This window comes from Aythya ferina, assembly GCF_964211825.1.
Source record: "Aythya ferina genome assembly, chromosome: Z".
Lineage (NCBI taxonomy): Eukaryota > Metazoa > Chordata > Aves > Anseriformes > Anatidae > Aythya > Aythya ferina.
Window position 1 is genome coordinate 75,028,835 of NC_140299.1, and position 16,348 is coordinate 75,045,182.

Consider the following 16,348-nt stretch of genomic DNA (forward strand, 5'->3'; position numbering starts at 1 on the left):
CCGAATCTCCCCAGATACAGTCAATTCTGAATAGCCAGAAAAGCACTGTAAAGACTCTGAGGGGGTAGAAATCCCCCCAAAGCCAGACATTGCATGAGTTATGCAGGATGCAAAGTGTGTGATTGGCTTATTAGTATCAAATTTTCTATTAGTGGCTGTGGCACAAGGATCTGAGGACATGCCTTTCAGCTGGACAGTTCTACAAATGACAGCAATGGAGAGGAATAGCAACACCTCCATCAGAGTTGCAGGGCACTCCTCTGCAAATTACACCCTCCTTGGACTGCCTGAGTTTCCCACACAAGAGACCCATCCTACAAAGTGTACCTTGGAGGAGGCAGGGAATGAGAAAAACAGCTGGTGCTGGCAGGAGATTCTATTATTAGACCTGGGTAAATGGGTTTGTGAAATTATATAGCAACTTTATGGCACAAAGGCATCAGGCATTGTCTAACATCTAGATTTGAGGCTACAGGGTGAGAATTTATTCTTTGGATTCATCTTCATACCAGTAATACAAGTTAATGTAACATGCTAAATTTTGGCTGTTAGGCTGGTGGCTGAGGACAAAAAGATATCACTGCTTGAAACACTGACAATCCCACATCTGAAGCCTGGGACACAAAGAAAGCCAGAGTCTCAGTGCCTACTAAAAGTATTGGAAAGTAAAATCACTATCTGCTTCTATAGTCTTTTACAGAGTTACGTAACATGGACTTCTTTATACAAATAATAAAAATCTTTAGAGCATCTACTGTATGATAACTGAAGTATTTCCTAAGGAGATGAGATTATTGAGCTCCTCCCCTCTACCGTCACAATATTTCCTTGGTCCAGATCGGTAATATAATTAAGATTCACACATCATAATTTTGCTTTTCTGATAATTGGTTTTGTATCTGTGGAAGTCAGTGTGAGGTATGCAAGAGAGATTTTGCATATATCTCATTTAGGGTCCATGCAAAACGTGGCCTTAATTTCACCTCTCCACTGACACTGAGTAAAGTAGGTGTATAATTTAATCTTTTTTTTTTTTTTTTAAGAAAAAAAAAAAAACAACAATCAGAAATCAGGTGAAATTGGGAAACTTCAATCACTTCAAGGAGCATGGCTGTACTATTAATGACATGGACAACTAGTACTCATCAGCTGTGAATGCGTACAGAACAGCTTAGTAACTGAAAAAAATAAATAGGTAGTTCTAATGAGGACTGTTAAGGCTTAGTTTTAGCTTAACAGTGGAATTTGGCAGTGGAGCTGGTCTTTGCTCCTGTTCCTGAAGGGCCCTGCCAAGAGCAGCTGTACAGCAGCTCCTGGCCTAGGAGGCCATTTCAGAGGGGACTGCCTGAGCTGCACCGTCTGCCCAAAGCCCGGTGGGCACAGAGCCTGGGGCTGAGCAGGGCCAGGCCACCCCAGCACCCTGCAGACAGCGAACAGGGGACATGGGGCCTGGTCAGCCCCTCACAGGAGCAGCATCACCGAGCAATGTCTGTGGTCACGGCTCTCACTGCTCATATTGGGGTGCTGGCAGAGCCCACCCCAGCCTGGCTCATGCCTGGACTCCTGTTGAACATGTGTGCGAGGCTTGGAGTTTTGAGCGAGGCTTCAGTGGAGCTGTGCTGTTGTGGTGGTTTTACCGTGCTGGGCAGCTAAACCCCACAACCGCTCTCTCACTCCCCCTCCTTAGATGAGGAGGGGAAGAAGTAAAGTAAAGAACAACTCACAGATTGAGATAAGGATAATTTAATTAAAGGAAATAATAATAATAATAACAACAACAACAACAACAATAATAACAATAACAATAATAATAATAATAAAAGGAAAGATTATTATTAACTAAACAATTTAACTAAAGGGGAAAAAGGGGGGAAGAGGGAGAAGGGAGGGGGAAAGGGAAAAAAAAAAATAAAGGCTATGTGGAAGTGCAGAGGAAAGAAATTACTCTCTACTTCCCACAAATGAGTGATGCTTGACCACATCCTTGAAGCAGGGCCTCAATGCACGTAGCCAGTGTTCGGGAGGAGGACCAACATTTTCACAAGAGCCCATCCCTCCCTTCTTCTTCCTGTTTCCACCTTTTATTGCTGAGTGTGACACCACATGGTATGGAATATCCCTTTGGTTGGTTTAGGTCAGCTGCCCTGTTGATGTTTCTCTTCTCACTTTTTTGCCCACCCCCTAGGAGGGTTAGAAAGAGGCCCGATGCTGTGCCACTGCTGCTCAGCAGCAGACACAACACTGGTGTGATACCACTGCTGTTCCAGCTACAAGTGCAGAGCACAGCACTGTATGGGCTGCTGCCGGGAAAGTTAACATCCCAGCCAGACCCAGTACAGCTGTGGGGCTGCTGGCAGCTGCTCTCAGTGCCCGTCCCCTCAGCCACTGCCCATGTATTTAATAAAATAAACACAAAATCCATGAGGATTTTGCTCTTCTTCAAAACAGAGCTTAGGGCAGAGCCTGTGGGTACTGCCAGTAGTGGGGAGTGATGTTTCTGGCCCCAGGGCCCCAGGGCAGGGGTGCAGGAGCCCCACAATTGTGGGGCTCAGCACTTGTGGGGCACAGCAGGTTGTATGGGAACAGGAGATCAGCTGGGGACAGAGGTCAGGTGAAGCTCATCTTCTGGGAGGAGCAGAGGCACAAGTCCCTGGTCTTCATTTCCACCAGCACAAACTGGAAATGTTCCACCAAACTCTTCCTCGTGGAGCTCTGGGTTTAGTCAAGGTGGTGGGCACTGGAAACCACCTCCTGAAGCGATCAAGGTGTGTTAGAAGCATGCTGTAGGGGACTGTGAACTGTGCTGAGCCCTGGCATGGACACCCTGGGAGATGCTTAGGGCAAGAGCAATGCTTGTTGTGAATGTGGCTGGGGTTTCCTGATGTATGTTCACCTCATAGAAATGGCACACTGGGGCCTTGGTGTGACGCTGGCCCTGTGCAGCTCTGCACACCTGCACAGCCCTTTTCTCTAAGTGCTACAATTGTTCATGAAATTTATAAAGGTAACAAAATCTCCAACTATCTGATGGTGCAAAGAGACCTCTGTGAACAGTCTTGATGTGAAAATCAATCAAGTGACGTTGCAAGAACACATTGCTGTCTGATTGACTTTGGCTTCTGTTCACACCAGACAAGCCAAGTTTGGTTTGGGAACTTACTGTCTTGGTAACCAACCTGCCCGCAGGTATGTAACTGATCAACGTTATGTGATAGAGAGAAGAGGCTCAGGGGAGACCTTATTGTTCTCTCTCTTATTGCTCTCTACAACTACTTGAAAGGAAGCTGAGGGAAGTTGGGAGTCAGCCTCTTCTCAGAGGTAAATAGTGATAGGACTAGAAGAAATAGCCTTGAGTTGCACTTGGGGAGGCTTAGTTTGGAAATTAGGAGAAATTTCTTCAAGAACAAGAGGCATCTGAGGCACCAAAAACAAACAAACAAACAAACAAACAAAAACAAAACAAAAAAAAACCTGTAACTGCTTGTGTTCGCCAGAGAACCAGGGGCTTAGGTTCCTCAGTGTACATTGCATCCTAGGGTCTACTTAGATTATTGCAGTGGTTTGGCTGATACCACAGCAATGTTCTATGCAGCCTGTCATCTCTTTCTATGCAATGGTTGCTCAGAAGCCCAAGCAGGGCAGACTATGCTAAAGAAGATTCCTGAATGTTGTTATGGTGCCATTTTTCATTCACCTTCAGCTTTTTCTGAATCTCTCAGGTTATTTTTTTCCCACCTATAAATAAGAAGAGGAACAACACAAACCATCACAACAAACCAATTTCACTGAAACACTGAGTTTTTGCTTGCAGATGGGCAGGTACATCATGGTAACCCAGTAAATTCTTTCTTATCAATTAGATAATGTCCCAAATGCATACGTTAACTTTAAAATAAATAAATAAATATATGAACCCCTAAAGATCAAAAGGATCCTTTGGAAACTGATGAAAATCAGTCATCTAATATGAACTGACTGGATCTAAGTCTAAGTGTTACCTCTCCTTGATAGAAATCACTAGACCTTGTATGTCAGGGGATTTGTCAATTGCTGTCTCAGTATTGTCATAATTCAAGGAGGATGCTGAACGTCTGACAGCTGCTGGTTTTCCAGTTGAGCTGGTGTATTTTCTCCCCCATCTCCAATAAAAGGAAATGAACTAGGAGAAAACTGGAAAGCTCACTCCTGAAAAACCTTAACATTGAAATATCGAACAAAAATACTGAAAAGAGAGGTGAGGTATAATGAATGATCTAATATTAAAATTGGTGCAATTTCAAGCGCTTGCGTGTGTTAATAAAAGGCTTGTACATGTCTCCTGAATGCCTTGGAAATTCAGTAGTCATTCTTTCCTTTATAATATAATGGTGTTGTGGTTTAACCTGGCTGGCAGCTAAATACCACACAGCCATTCAGTCACACTCCCCATTCCCTCTCTGGGATGAGGGAGAGAAATGGGAAAGTGAAGCCTGTGAGTTGAGAAAAAGACAGTTTATTAAGACAGGAAAATAATAATAACAATAATAATAATAACAATAACAATAATGATGATAATAGTACTACTACTAATAATGTGTACAAACAAGTGATGCACAATGCAATTGCTCACCACCCGCTGACCGAAGCCCAGCCTAACCCCGAGCAGTCCAGCTGGCCCACCCCGGCTAGCCACCCCTATATATTGTTTAGCATGACGTCAGATGGTATGGAACACCCCTTTGGCCAGTTTGGGTCAGCTGTTCTGGGTTTGTCCCCTCCCAGCTCCTTTTGCACCCCCAGCCTGCCCATTGGCAGGACAGAGCAAGAAGCTGAGACGTCCTTGGCTTGGTGTAAGCACTGCAACAATTAAAACATCAGCATGGATCTCTCATGCAGATCTTTTGACTTTATTTTGTTTTATGGCAAAACTGACCTTCAGAAGGATTTGGACTATTTTCTTCCCTTTCTTGAAAACTTCCTCTGCTGTGTCACCCCACAAAATAATGTCATCAATGTACTACAGGTGTTCAGAAGCTTCCCCCCTGCTCCAGCACAGACTGGATCAGTCCATGGCAAATGGTAGGGCTGTGTTTCCACCCCTGAAACAGCTGATTCCAAGTATATTGGACTCCTCTCCAAGTGAAAGCAAACTGTGGCCTGCACTCTGCTGTTAGAGGGATGGAGAAAAATGCATTAGCAATATCAGTTGTGGTGTACCACTTGGCTGCCTTCAATTCCAGTTCGTACTGGAGTTCTAACATGTCTGGCACTGCAGCACTCAGTGGTGGTGTGACTTTATTCAGGCCATGATAGTCCACTGTTAGTCTCCACTCATCATTAGACTTTCGCCCTGGCCATATGGGACTATTGAAAGGTGAATGAGTCTTGCTGATCACTCCTTGGCTCTCCAATTGACGAATTAGCTTATGGATGGGAATCAGGGAGTCTCAGTTGGTGCGATATTGCCGCCAGTGCACAGTTGTGGTAGCGATTGGCACTTGCTGTTCTTCAACCCTCAGCAATCCCAAAACAGAAGGGTCCTCTGAGAGACTGGGCAAGGTAGACAATTGTTTAATACCCTCTGTCTCTAAGGCAACTATGCCAAAAGCCCACTGGAACCCTTTAGGGTCCTTGAAATATCCTCTTCTATGATAGTCTATGCCATGGATACACGGAGCATCTGGGCCAGTCACAATATGGTGCTTTTGCCAGTCATTCCCAGTCAAAATCACTTTAGCCTCCAATACAGTTAACTACTGAGATCCTGTAGTGGGTTTACGTGGTAAGGTTTTGGTAGCAGGGGGCTATAGGGGTGGTTTCTGTGAGAAAGATCTAGAAGCTGCCCCATGTTTGGGAAGGGCCCCATTGTTTTCCAGATCTGAGCCAATAAGCGATGTTGTTTGCACCTCTGTGAGAGCATATTTAAGACAGCGAAAAAACGCTGCGCCAGACAGCAGCCGGGAGAGTCAAGGGAGTGAGGAACAGCGCCAAGGTCAGTGTATAAGGGAGGGGGAGAGGTGCTCCAGGCGCCGGAGCAGAAGTCCCCTGCGGCCTGTGGTGAGGACCATGGTGAAGCAGGATGTCCCCCTGCAGCCCATGGAGTACCACGGTGGAGCAGGGCTCCACGCTGCAGCCCGTGGAGGAGACTACGGTGGAGCAGGTGGCCCTGCACCGACGGAGGCTGCTGCCTGTGGAAGACCCCTGCTGGAGCAGATTCCGGGCCGGACCTGTAGCCCGTGGAGAGGAGACCACGCAGGAGCAGGTGATCTGGCAGGAGCTGCTGCCCGTAGGGGAGCCAGGTTGGAGCAGTTTTCTCCTGAGGGATGGACCCCGTGGTACAGACCCATATCTGGAACAGTTCTGGAAGAGCTGCTGCCTGTGGGAAGCCCACGCCGGATCAGTTCATCAAGGACTGCATCCCGTGGGAGGGACCCCACAGCACAGGGGACGAGAGTGACCGAGAAGGAGCGGCAGAGAAGTGCTGTAGACTGACCATAACCCCCATTCCCCGTTCCCCTGCGCCGCTCGGGGGGAGGAGGTGGAAGAGGGTGGATGGGGGGGAAGGTGCTTTTGTGTTTTTTTTCTCCTTTGTTTTCTCACTTCTCTCGCTTGTTAGTTGTAGGCAATAAATCTTACTATCTCCTTATGCTGAGTCTGTTTTGCCCGTTACAATAATTAATGCGTGATTTTCTCATCCTTATCTCAACCCTTGAGCCCTTTTCACATATTTTCTCCCCATTCCTCTTTGAGGAGGGGGAGTGAGAGAGCGGCTGTGGTGGAGCTGGGCTGCCCACTCGAGCGGAACCACGACAGATCCCCTTGTCACTCCATAAATACAGATGGACTCTGGCCCTTTCTAGCTTGATGGCATTAGAGTACAGTGTGCACCAGTGTCTACTAAAGCCTTATACTTCTGTGCATCTGATGTGCCAGGCCATCGAATCCACGCAGTCCAGTAAACTCGATTATCCCTTTCCTCCCCCTGGCTGGAGGCAGGACCCTCTAATCTTGATCAGAATCTTCTTCGTTTCTATGTTTAAAGGACTGCCTGCTAGGAGTTGGAGCAGCAAATTTTTCAGAGAACCCCTTTTTCCCAATTGCTTTCTTTTGCAATTCACATACCCGTGCCTCTATGGTCACAGTAGATTTTCCATCCCATTTTCTCATGTCCTCTCCATGGTCTTGTAGGTAAAACCACAGGATGACACGGGGTGTGTACCCACCATATCGTCTTCCTTGTGCGGATGAATGCTTATCCCTGATAGCTGAGGCACTGGTTTGTACAGGTGGGGAGGAAAATAATCTCTCTTCAAGTTGGTGGAACTTTTCAGACAATTTCTCCAAAGTATTCTTTTTTAGTTGGTGGACCTTGGTTTGTTCAGGTGGGGAGAAAGATAAATTCTCTTTAAGTTGGTGGACCTCTTCAGAAAGTTTCTCCACAGCCAAGATGCAGGCCTGTAAGGAAGAGGAGAGACTTTCTTCATACTGCGGGAGTTGTTTAGTCACTTCAGCCACTGTGGGTTCCTCATTTTCTTTTCAGGCCATAATTGCCAATGAGCTGGCATATGATGATGGTGCACTCTGTACAAACTTCCGCCACATGGGTCGTGTACACCTGACTTCATCTAGATCTGTGGATGTTTGTCCATTGTCTTGGTCCTCATAAATCACCTCCCATACAGCTAATTCCCTCAGGTACTGGATTCCCTTCTCCACAGTGGTCCACTTGCCTGGTAGACATACAAGTTCTTCCTTGAAGGGATACTGTAGTGGATTCATGTGGCAAGGTTTTAGTAGCAGGGGGTCATACGGGTGACTTCTGTAAGAAGGATCTAGAAGCTGCCTCATGTTTGGTAAGGTCCCCACTGTTGACCAGAGCCAAGCCAATAAGCAATGTTGTTTTGCGCCTCTGTGAGAGCATATTTAAGAAAGGGAAAAAAAAACAAAAAACAAAACAACAAAAAAAAAACAACGCTGCGATACACAGCAGCTGGGAGAGTGAGAGGAGTGAGGAACAGCCTTGTAGGCGCCAAGGTCAGTGAAGAAGGAGCGGGAGAGGTGCTCCAGGTGCCGGAGCAGAAGTCCCCTGCAGTCTGTGGTGAGGACCATAGTGAAGCAGGATGTCCCCCTGAAGCCCATGGAGTACCATGGTGGAACATGGTTCCACACTGCAGCCTGTGGAGGAGACCATGGTGGAGCAGGTGGACCTGCACTGACAGAGGCTGCCGCCTGTGGAAGACCCCTGCTGGAGCAGATTCCGGGCCGGACCTGTAGCCCGTGGAGAGGAGACCACGCAGGAGCAGGTGACCTGGCAGAAGCTGCTGCCCATGGGGGTCCCAGGTTGGAGCAGTTTGCTCCTGAGGGACGGACCCCATGGTACGGACCCACATCTGGAACAGTTCTGGAAGATCTGCTTCCCATGGGAATCCCATGCTGGATCAGTTCATCAAGGACTGCATCCCGTGGGAGGGACCCCACAGTACAGGGGACGAGAGTGGCCAAGAAGAAGCGGCAGTGAAGAAGCGCTGTAAACTGATTATAACCCCCATTCCCTTGTTCCCCTGTGCCACTCGGGGAGGGGAGGTGAAAGAGGGTATATGGGGGGGGAAGGTGCTTTTGGTTTCTTTCCTTTGTTTCTCCCTTCTCTAACTTGTTAGTAATAAGCAATAAATCTTACTGTCTCCCTATGCCAAGTCTGTTTTGCCTGTCACAATAATTACTGCGTGATCTCCTTGTCCTTATCTCAACCTTTGAGCCCTTTTCATCATATTTTCTCCCTGTTCCTCTTTGAGGAGGGGGAGTGAGAGAGCCGCTGTGGTGGAGCTCGGCTGCCCACTTGAGTGGAACCACCACAGATACCTTTCCCTCACAGCTGACAGGAGATACCTCCAGAGGCTGTCAGATCATGCTCCATCTCCAATTGTTTTGTGAATGCCTGTGTCTCTAGCAAGGGATCCCAGTCACCTGGCTTCCCTGCTCTCTGATTCCACACAATTGTCTCCAGTGTCCCAGCACTGGAGCAGCCAGGTGACAAGCTGCTCACCTATGCAGCGACCAAAATATTTTTGCACATCTCATAGCTCACACTGGTATAGGTTTTGGGTAGTTACTGTTGATTTCTTGACATCCTCATCTTCCTCCTCCTGAATCCCTGATGGTCCAGCATCGTCTTCTCTATACCTAGACTTAGCAGAAGACTCTCTGCATTCTAAAGGACCTGAATCTCTATACCATTTTTTCACCTTCTCTACAGGGGCAACTTGCACTGCTACAGCTCATTTCTCTGACCCAGACAAAGGGTCTGCCACAGGTGTTGGAATACCCTCTGCAGGGGCAATTTGCACTGCTGCAGTTCATTTCTCTGACACAGCCAAAGGAGCAGGAGTGGCTGCAGGAGCAGAAGTGGCTGCAGGAGCTGGAACAGCTGCAGTAGCTGAAGCTGCAAAGGCTGCAGGAGCTGGAACAGATGCAGGAGCTGGAGCTGGAATGACTGCAGGAGCTGGAAAGACTGCGGGAGCTGGAGCTGGAAAGGCTGCAGGAGATGGAATGACTGCAAGAGCTGGAACATGAGTGGCTGCAGGAGCTGGAGCTGGAGCAGCTGCAGGAGCTGGAACTGGACTGGCTGCAGGACTTGAAACTGGAAAGACTGCAGGAACTGTAACTGGATTGGCTGCAGGAGCTTAAGCTGGAATGAGTGCAGGAGCTGGAACTTGAATGCCTAAAGGAGCTGGAACCAGACCGGTTGCAGGAGCTGGAACTGGAATGACTGCAAGAGCTAGAACTGGAGTGGCTGCACAAGCTGGAGCTGGAATGACTACAGGAGACGGAGCGACTGCAGGAACTTGAACGGCTGCAAGAACTGGAACTCCTGCAGGAGCCAGAGCAGCTGCAGGAGCTGGAACTGGAGTGGCTGCAGGAGCTGAAGCTGGAACAACTGCAGGAGGTGGAACTGGAAGGACTGCAGGAGGTGGAATTGGAAGGACTGCAGGAGCTGAAGCTTTAAATACTGCAGGAGCTGGTACTGGAACGACTGCAGGAGATGGAATGGCTGCAGGAGTTGAAGCTGGAAAGATAGCAGGAGCTGGAGCAGCTGCAGGAGCTGGAATGGGAGTGACTGCAGGAGCTGGAACTGGAACAACTGCAGAAGCTGGAACTGGAACGACTGCAGAAGATGGAGCAGCTGCAGGAGCTGAAGCTGGAAAGATAGCAGGAGATGGAACTGGAGTTTCTGCAGTATCTAAGGCTGGAACCACTATAGGAGCTGGAACAGCTGCAGGAGCTGGAGCAGCTGCAGGATCTGAAGCTGGAACAACTGCAGGATCTGGAACTGGAGTTGCTGCAGGAGCTTAAGATGGAACAGCTGCAGGAGCTGGAGTGCGTGCAGGAGCTGGAGCTGGAGCAGGAGCTGGAGCTGGATAGGCTGCATGAGATGGAGATGGAATGTCTGTGGGAGCTGGAACTGGAGTGGCTGCAGGAGCTGGAGTGGCTGCAGGATGTGGAACTGGAATGTGTGCAGGAGTTGGAATGGCTGCATAAGGTGGAATGGCTGCAGGGTTCATCATAGGGGTTGGAGTGGCCGTTGGGTCTGTCACCAGACTTGGAGTGGCCGCAGGGCCTGTCACTAGGTTAACAGTAGCATCAATTTCAGCCCGATAGGCATGAGCCAGACCCTAGCACTTTACAGTGATTTGTGTCACTTTGGAACTGCCCGAGTCATGACTTTTTTCAAGCACTTACCATTTTTTTTTTTTTTTTTGATTTTGCAGTTGTTCAGGCATGAATTTCCAAAACACTGGAGGTGCCCACTGCTCTAGAAACCTGCCCATATTCTCCCACACTCCCTTCCACTCACAACTATCCTGCCTCAGGACATATTTCTGGATGAGATTCCTAAGTAATTTTTTAACCTTAAACAAAACCTGAAGTGCATTCTGGAGACATAACAACAAGAACATACTGGTCTGAGCATCCCAAGGATATTCAACATCCTGGAGAGCTAGGAGAACTATCATAAAAAGCTCGTAGAATAAGAAGGCAGTGAAGGAGAAAGGGAAAGTGAACAAATAGGAAAAAGTATCTTAACCGTTCCCCTCCACAGATTGGCTCCCTGATGAAAAAAGGCAATATGTGTAATTGTTAATAATTTCCAAGATTTGGTTTCAAAAGTATAGAGTTGACAACAGTGCTGAGTACAAATACCAGGTTAGAGTCATGGCCAGAAATTTCATGGTATCATAAGCCACTGTTACAATGCACGGTACCATAACGATCTCAAACCAGAAAGGATAAACAGCATAAAAGAGAGTACATACAGAATGTAACATGCTAAAATACTCAATTTGGAAAACAGGCACAGCAGACTTGAGATTAAAGCAAAAAGCATTATGAATAGCAACTATTAAGCAGGTCTAACACATACCAATTTTAGCTTAACACACTGTGGTCCGATCTGTTGTTATCTCAACTCTTCGGGCCCCACATTAGGTGCCAAAAAGGACTGTTGTGGTTTAACCTGGCTGGCAGCTAAACACCACACAGCCATTCAGTCACACTCCCCATTCCCTCTCTGGGATGAGGGAGAGAAATGGGAAAGTGAAGCCTGTGAGTTGAGAAAAAGACAGTTTATTAAGACAGGAAAATAATAATAACAATAATAATAATAACAATAACAATAATGATGATAATAGTACTACTACTAATAATGTGTACAAACAAGTGATGCACAATGCAATTGCTCACCACCCGCTGACCGAAGCCCAGCCTAACCCCGAGCAGTCCAGCTGGCCCACCCCGGCTAGCCACCCCTATATATTGTTTAGCATGACGTCAGATGGTACGGAATACCCCTTTGGCCAGTTTGGGTCAGCTGTCCTGGGTCTGTCCCCTCCCAGGTCTTACTGCACCCCAGCCTGCCCGTTGGCAGGACGGAGTGAGAAGCTGAAATGTCCTTGGCTTGGTGTAAGCACTGCTCTGCAACAATTAAAACATCAGCATGTTATCAGCACTCTTCTCATCCTAACCCAAAACATAGCTCCCTACCAGCTACTAGGAAGAAAATTAACTCTGTCCTAACTGAAACCAGGACAAAAGGTAGGTAAGTATTCACTTCCCAGTGTGCAGTCACCTATGGGGGTTACTCAAAAAACTGTTATTGAAAATATTCCTAGATTCTTTCTCAAATAGGCTTGCAAGCAAATATGGGGAAAAAAAAAATGTTGCAAACAAACTCAGCCCTAAACAACAAAGTGCAAAATTTTCAGCTACAGATTTAATACAACCTGCTTTTGAATTCCTTGGGTTGACATGACATTACTCATATAGCTAGAACTGATCAGGAAGGCTATGCACATATGCACTTTCTCAAATGTATGGCCCTTTTTCTGTTACAACCTTAGCCCAAATAATCAAAAATCTTCCTTTAATTTTCTATCTTGGCACCCAAATACCTTCATTGTGGGAGACTTTGACTACTGTCAATACCTGAAAGACCTGTGTATTAAGCACTGCAAAATTCTTACCATGGATTGTTTGAGATGAGAATTTGGTTAACAACAGTTAAAAATAAATAAATAAACCACATCCTGGGATATCCTCGGAGAGGTTTCTTTTTTGTTTGTTTCTTTGTTTTTTTTGCTATTGCTGCATTCCTTGGTTGCTTTAGAGTTCTGCTGACCTTGGTGAAGAAAAGCAGACAAAGGATTTGGTTCTTAAGAGAATCTGTCAAGACTAATAAGTGCAGAAAAGTCCTCTCTGAGAAGTGTGAAGCTTGCTAAGAAATGCATATATTCTAACACACTCAGAAGAACACACCATGGTTGATGATCTGGATTGTAACACATGGGAGATTTTCTATGCACTTCTGTCTTACTGCCTCCTCCAAAAGGAATATACCATATACATTTAGGACTAGGATCTAGGTCAACTGATTTTCCCTTCCTCTGACTTGTGCTTATATTTTGTTAATCCGTACAAACAGGCTGAGGATAAACTGCATAATTTTAAACTTGTTTTATCTTTCATGATAAAGAGTGGAGAAAAGTGGAGAAAACTTGAATAAAAGGGTGAATGGTTCTGGGATCCTGAGAGACAATCATAGCAGGAGTTAGTAAAATTTACCACTTAACACAAAATGCAAGCAGGCAAAGAGGTATAATTAGTTTTGGTGGCTTTCCTTAGAACATTTTCCCCTGGAATATAGATATATAAATGAATCAATTTAGGTAAAGAATGTTCTATCATTGTAACAAGCAGGAAATAGAGGCAGTAAAACAGGAAATCAAATGGGATGTGATGAGAAAACAATAAACAGAAACAGAGTCAGAGACACACAGATGTGTTCTCATCACATCTTCCCAAATAATTGGCAAAATTATTCAATTTCTATGAATATCATTACACTGTGAGACTTTAAAAAAGATACCTCTGTCTTAAATCAGTTAATTTTCTAGACCCCTAACTCATGACAGTTTTCCCCTTGGAAGATCTGGGTTTCTGTCCTTACCTGGCATCTTCATTTGAAATGCTAAACTGACTAATCTTAGCATCTCAAATGTGTGCTGTGTGCTAAGCTGACCCTTCCCACATACTCCCAAAGGAGTGGGAGGAATGAAGACACAAAGGCCAAGACTTTCAGCTAAGTACCTAAAACATTTCTCATTTATGGCCACCCAACGTAAATCACCTCACCCCATGCAAGGAAAAGTTCTTCTACACTTAAACTCCCTGTGCTCATTAAGGATTTCAGATGTTCTAGACAAGGAACTAAGAAAAGGGTGTGAGGCAATCACCTTCTGTGTTGGGCCCTTAGAATTTTCAAGTCATAGAATCATAGAATCGTAGAATGGCTCAAGTTGGAAAGGACCTTAAAAACCATCTAACTCCAACTCCCCTGCCATAGGCAAGGATGACACCCACTAGATCAGGTTGGCCAAGGCCCCATCCAACCTGGCCTTGAGCACTTCCAGGAATGGGACATCCACAAACTCCCTGTTCCACTCTCATTGAAGGATTTCCTCCTAACCTCTAACCTAAATCACCCCGCTTTTAGTTTAAAACCATTCCCCCTTGTCCTGTCATTATCTGATTGTGAAAAGAGTCGCTCTCCATCTTTTTCATAACCCCCTTCAAGTACAGAAAAGCTGCAATAAACTCACCCTGCAGCTTTCTCTTTGCCAGGCTGACCATCCACAGCTCTCTCAGACTATCTTTGTAGAAGAGGTGCTTCATTCCTCTGATCATCTTCATGGCTCTCCTCTGGAGCTATTCTAAAAGATCAACATCTTCCTTGTGCTGGAGGCCCCAGACCTGGATGCAGCACTCCAATGGTGCCTCACACGGGCAGAGCAGAGGGGCACAATCCCCTCCCTCCCCTGCTGGCCACCCCTCTGTTGACGCAGCCCAGGATGCAGTCAGCCTTCTAGGTTGCAAGAATGTACTGCTGGATCAGGTCGAGCTTTTCATCCACCAGATCCCCCAAGCCCTTCCCTGCAGGGCTGCTCTCAAGGAGTTCTTCTCCCAGTCTGTGCTCCTCTCTGGGATTGCCCTGGCCCAGGTGCAACACCTTGCACTGGGACTTGTTAAACCTCATTAGGTTCATGTGGCCCACTTCTCAAACCTGTCCAGGTCTGTTTGGATAGCGTCTCTTCCTTTTGTTGTGTGACAACACCACTCAGCTTGATGTTGTCTGCAAGCTTGCTGAGGGTGCACCCAATCCCACGGTCTGTGTCACTGATAAAGATAATAAACAGTCCCAGTCCCAGGAGAGACCCTTGAGGTACACTGCTCGTCACTGGCCTCCACTTGGACATCAAGCCATTGACCACCACTCTCTGTGTGTGACCTTCAAGCCAACTCCTTACCCACTGAACGGTCCATGTCTCCCTGGTTTGGAGATCAGGATTTCATGTGGGACTGTGTCAAAGGCACAGAAGTCTAGGTAGATGACATTGGTTGGTCTTCCCTTGTCAACTGATACAGTCACTCCATCGTAGAAGATCACCAGACTGGACACATTTTAACCTTGGTGAAGCCATGCCTGTTGTCTCAGATCATCTCTTTGTCTTGCATGTGCCTTGACATTGCCTTCAGGAGGATCTTTTCCATGATCTTGCCAGGCACAGCAGCTCACCACTCACTGCTCTGTAGTATCCCGAGTCCTCCTTCTGTAGTCTTTTTTAAAAATAGGAGTGATGTTTTCCTTTTTCCAGTCACCAGGGACTTTGCCTGACTGCCAGGACTTTTCAAATATGATGAAGAGAGGATTGACAACTAAATCAGCCTATTCCCTCAGGACTCTGAGATGCATGGCACTGGGCCCCATAGACATGCTTAGTTTCATCAGGTGGTCTCAAACATGCTCTTCACTTACAGTGGTGGGACTTTGCTCCCCCAGCCTCCATCTGCAGGTTCAGGGAAACAGTAAGCCTGGCTGGCAGTGAAAACTGAGGCAAAGAAGTCATTGAGTACTTCAGCCTTCTCCATGTCTGTCGTTACCAGTTCACCCTTCTCATCCATCAGAGAAGAAACACTCTCCTTGGCCTATCTTTTCTGAGCAACATGCCTATAGGATCCCTCCTATTATTCTTTGTATCCCTCACCAAGCTCAGTTCCTTACATGCCTTGGCTTGCCTTATCCCATCCCCACACATTTGGACTGCATCCCTGTGCTCTTCCCAGGCCACGTGTCCCTGTTTCCACTGCCTGTGCATTTCCCTCTTGTGCCTCAGTTTGACCAGCAGGCCCTTGCTCAGCCATCCTGGTTGTCTGCACTCCCTGCCTGCGTTCTTACACAGGAGGATGGAGAGTTCTTGCACTCTAAGGAAAACATCCTTAAAGAGCTGCCAGCTCTACTCAGCTCCTTTGTCCCTAAGGATGGTGTTTCAGGGTATCTCATCTACTAGGTCTTTATACAGCTAGAATTTCACTATTCAGAAGTTCAGGGTCATGATTCTGCTCTTTGCCAGGCCCATATTCCTCAAGATCACAGACTCAACCAGGGCCTGGTCACTGCAGCACAGACAGCCTCTAGTCTTGACCTCCCTAATGAGCTCTTCCATGTTGCTAAGCACCAGGTCCAGCAACATTTCAGGTTGGTTTGTCTAATACCTGTACCAGGAAATTATCCTCAACATACTCTAGGATTGCTTACAGCCTGTTGTGTAGTTTTCCCAGCAGACATCCAGGAGAGTCAGATTCCTCCTTGTGGTTTTGCTGCACAGCCAGGAATAGGTAATGAACACTTTATTCTCAAAACGTGATCTCCAAAGATGATGTTTTTTGGTTTGATCTCACCCCGAAGACATAGCTGCTAAGTTTCAAGACTAGACATGAGTAAAAGTGGGCATATTACCTGCATCCCTGGTTAATGCAG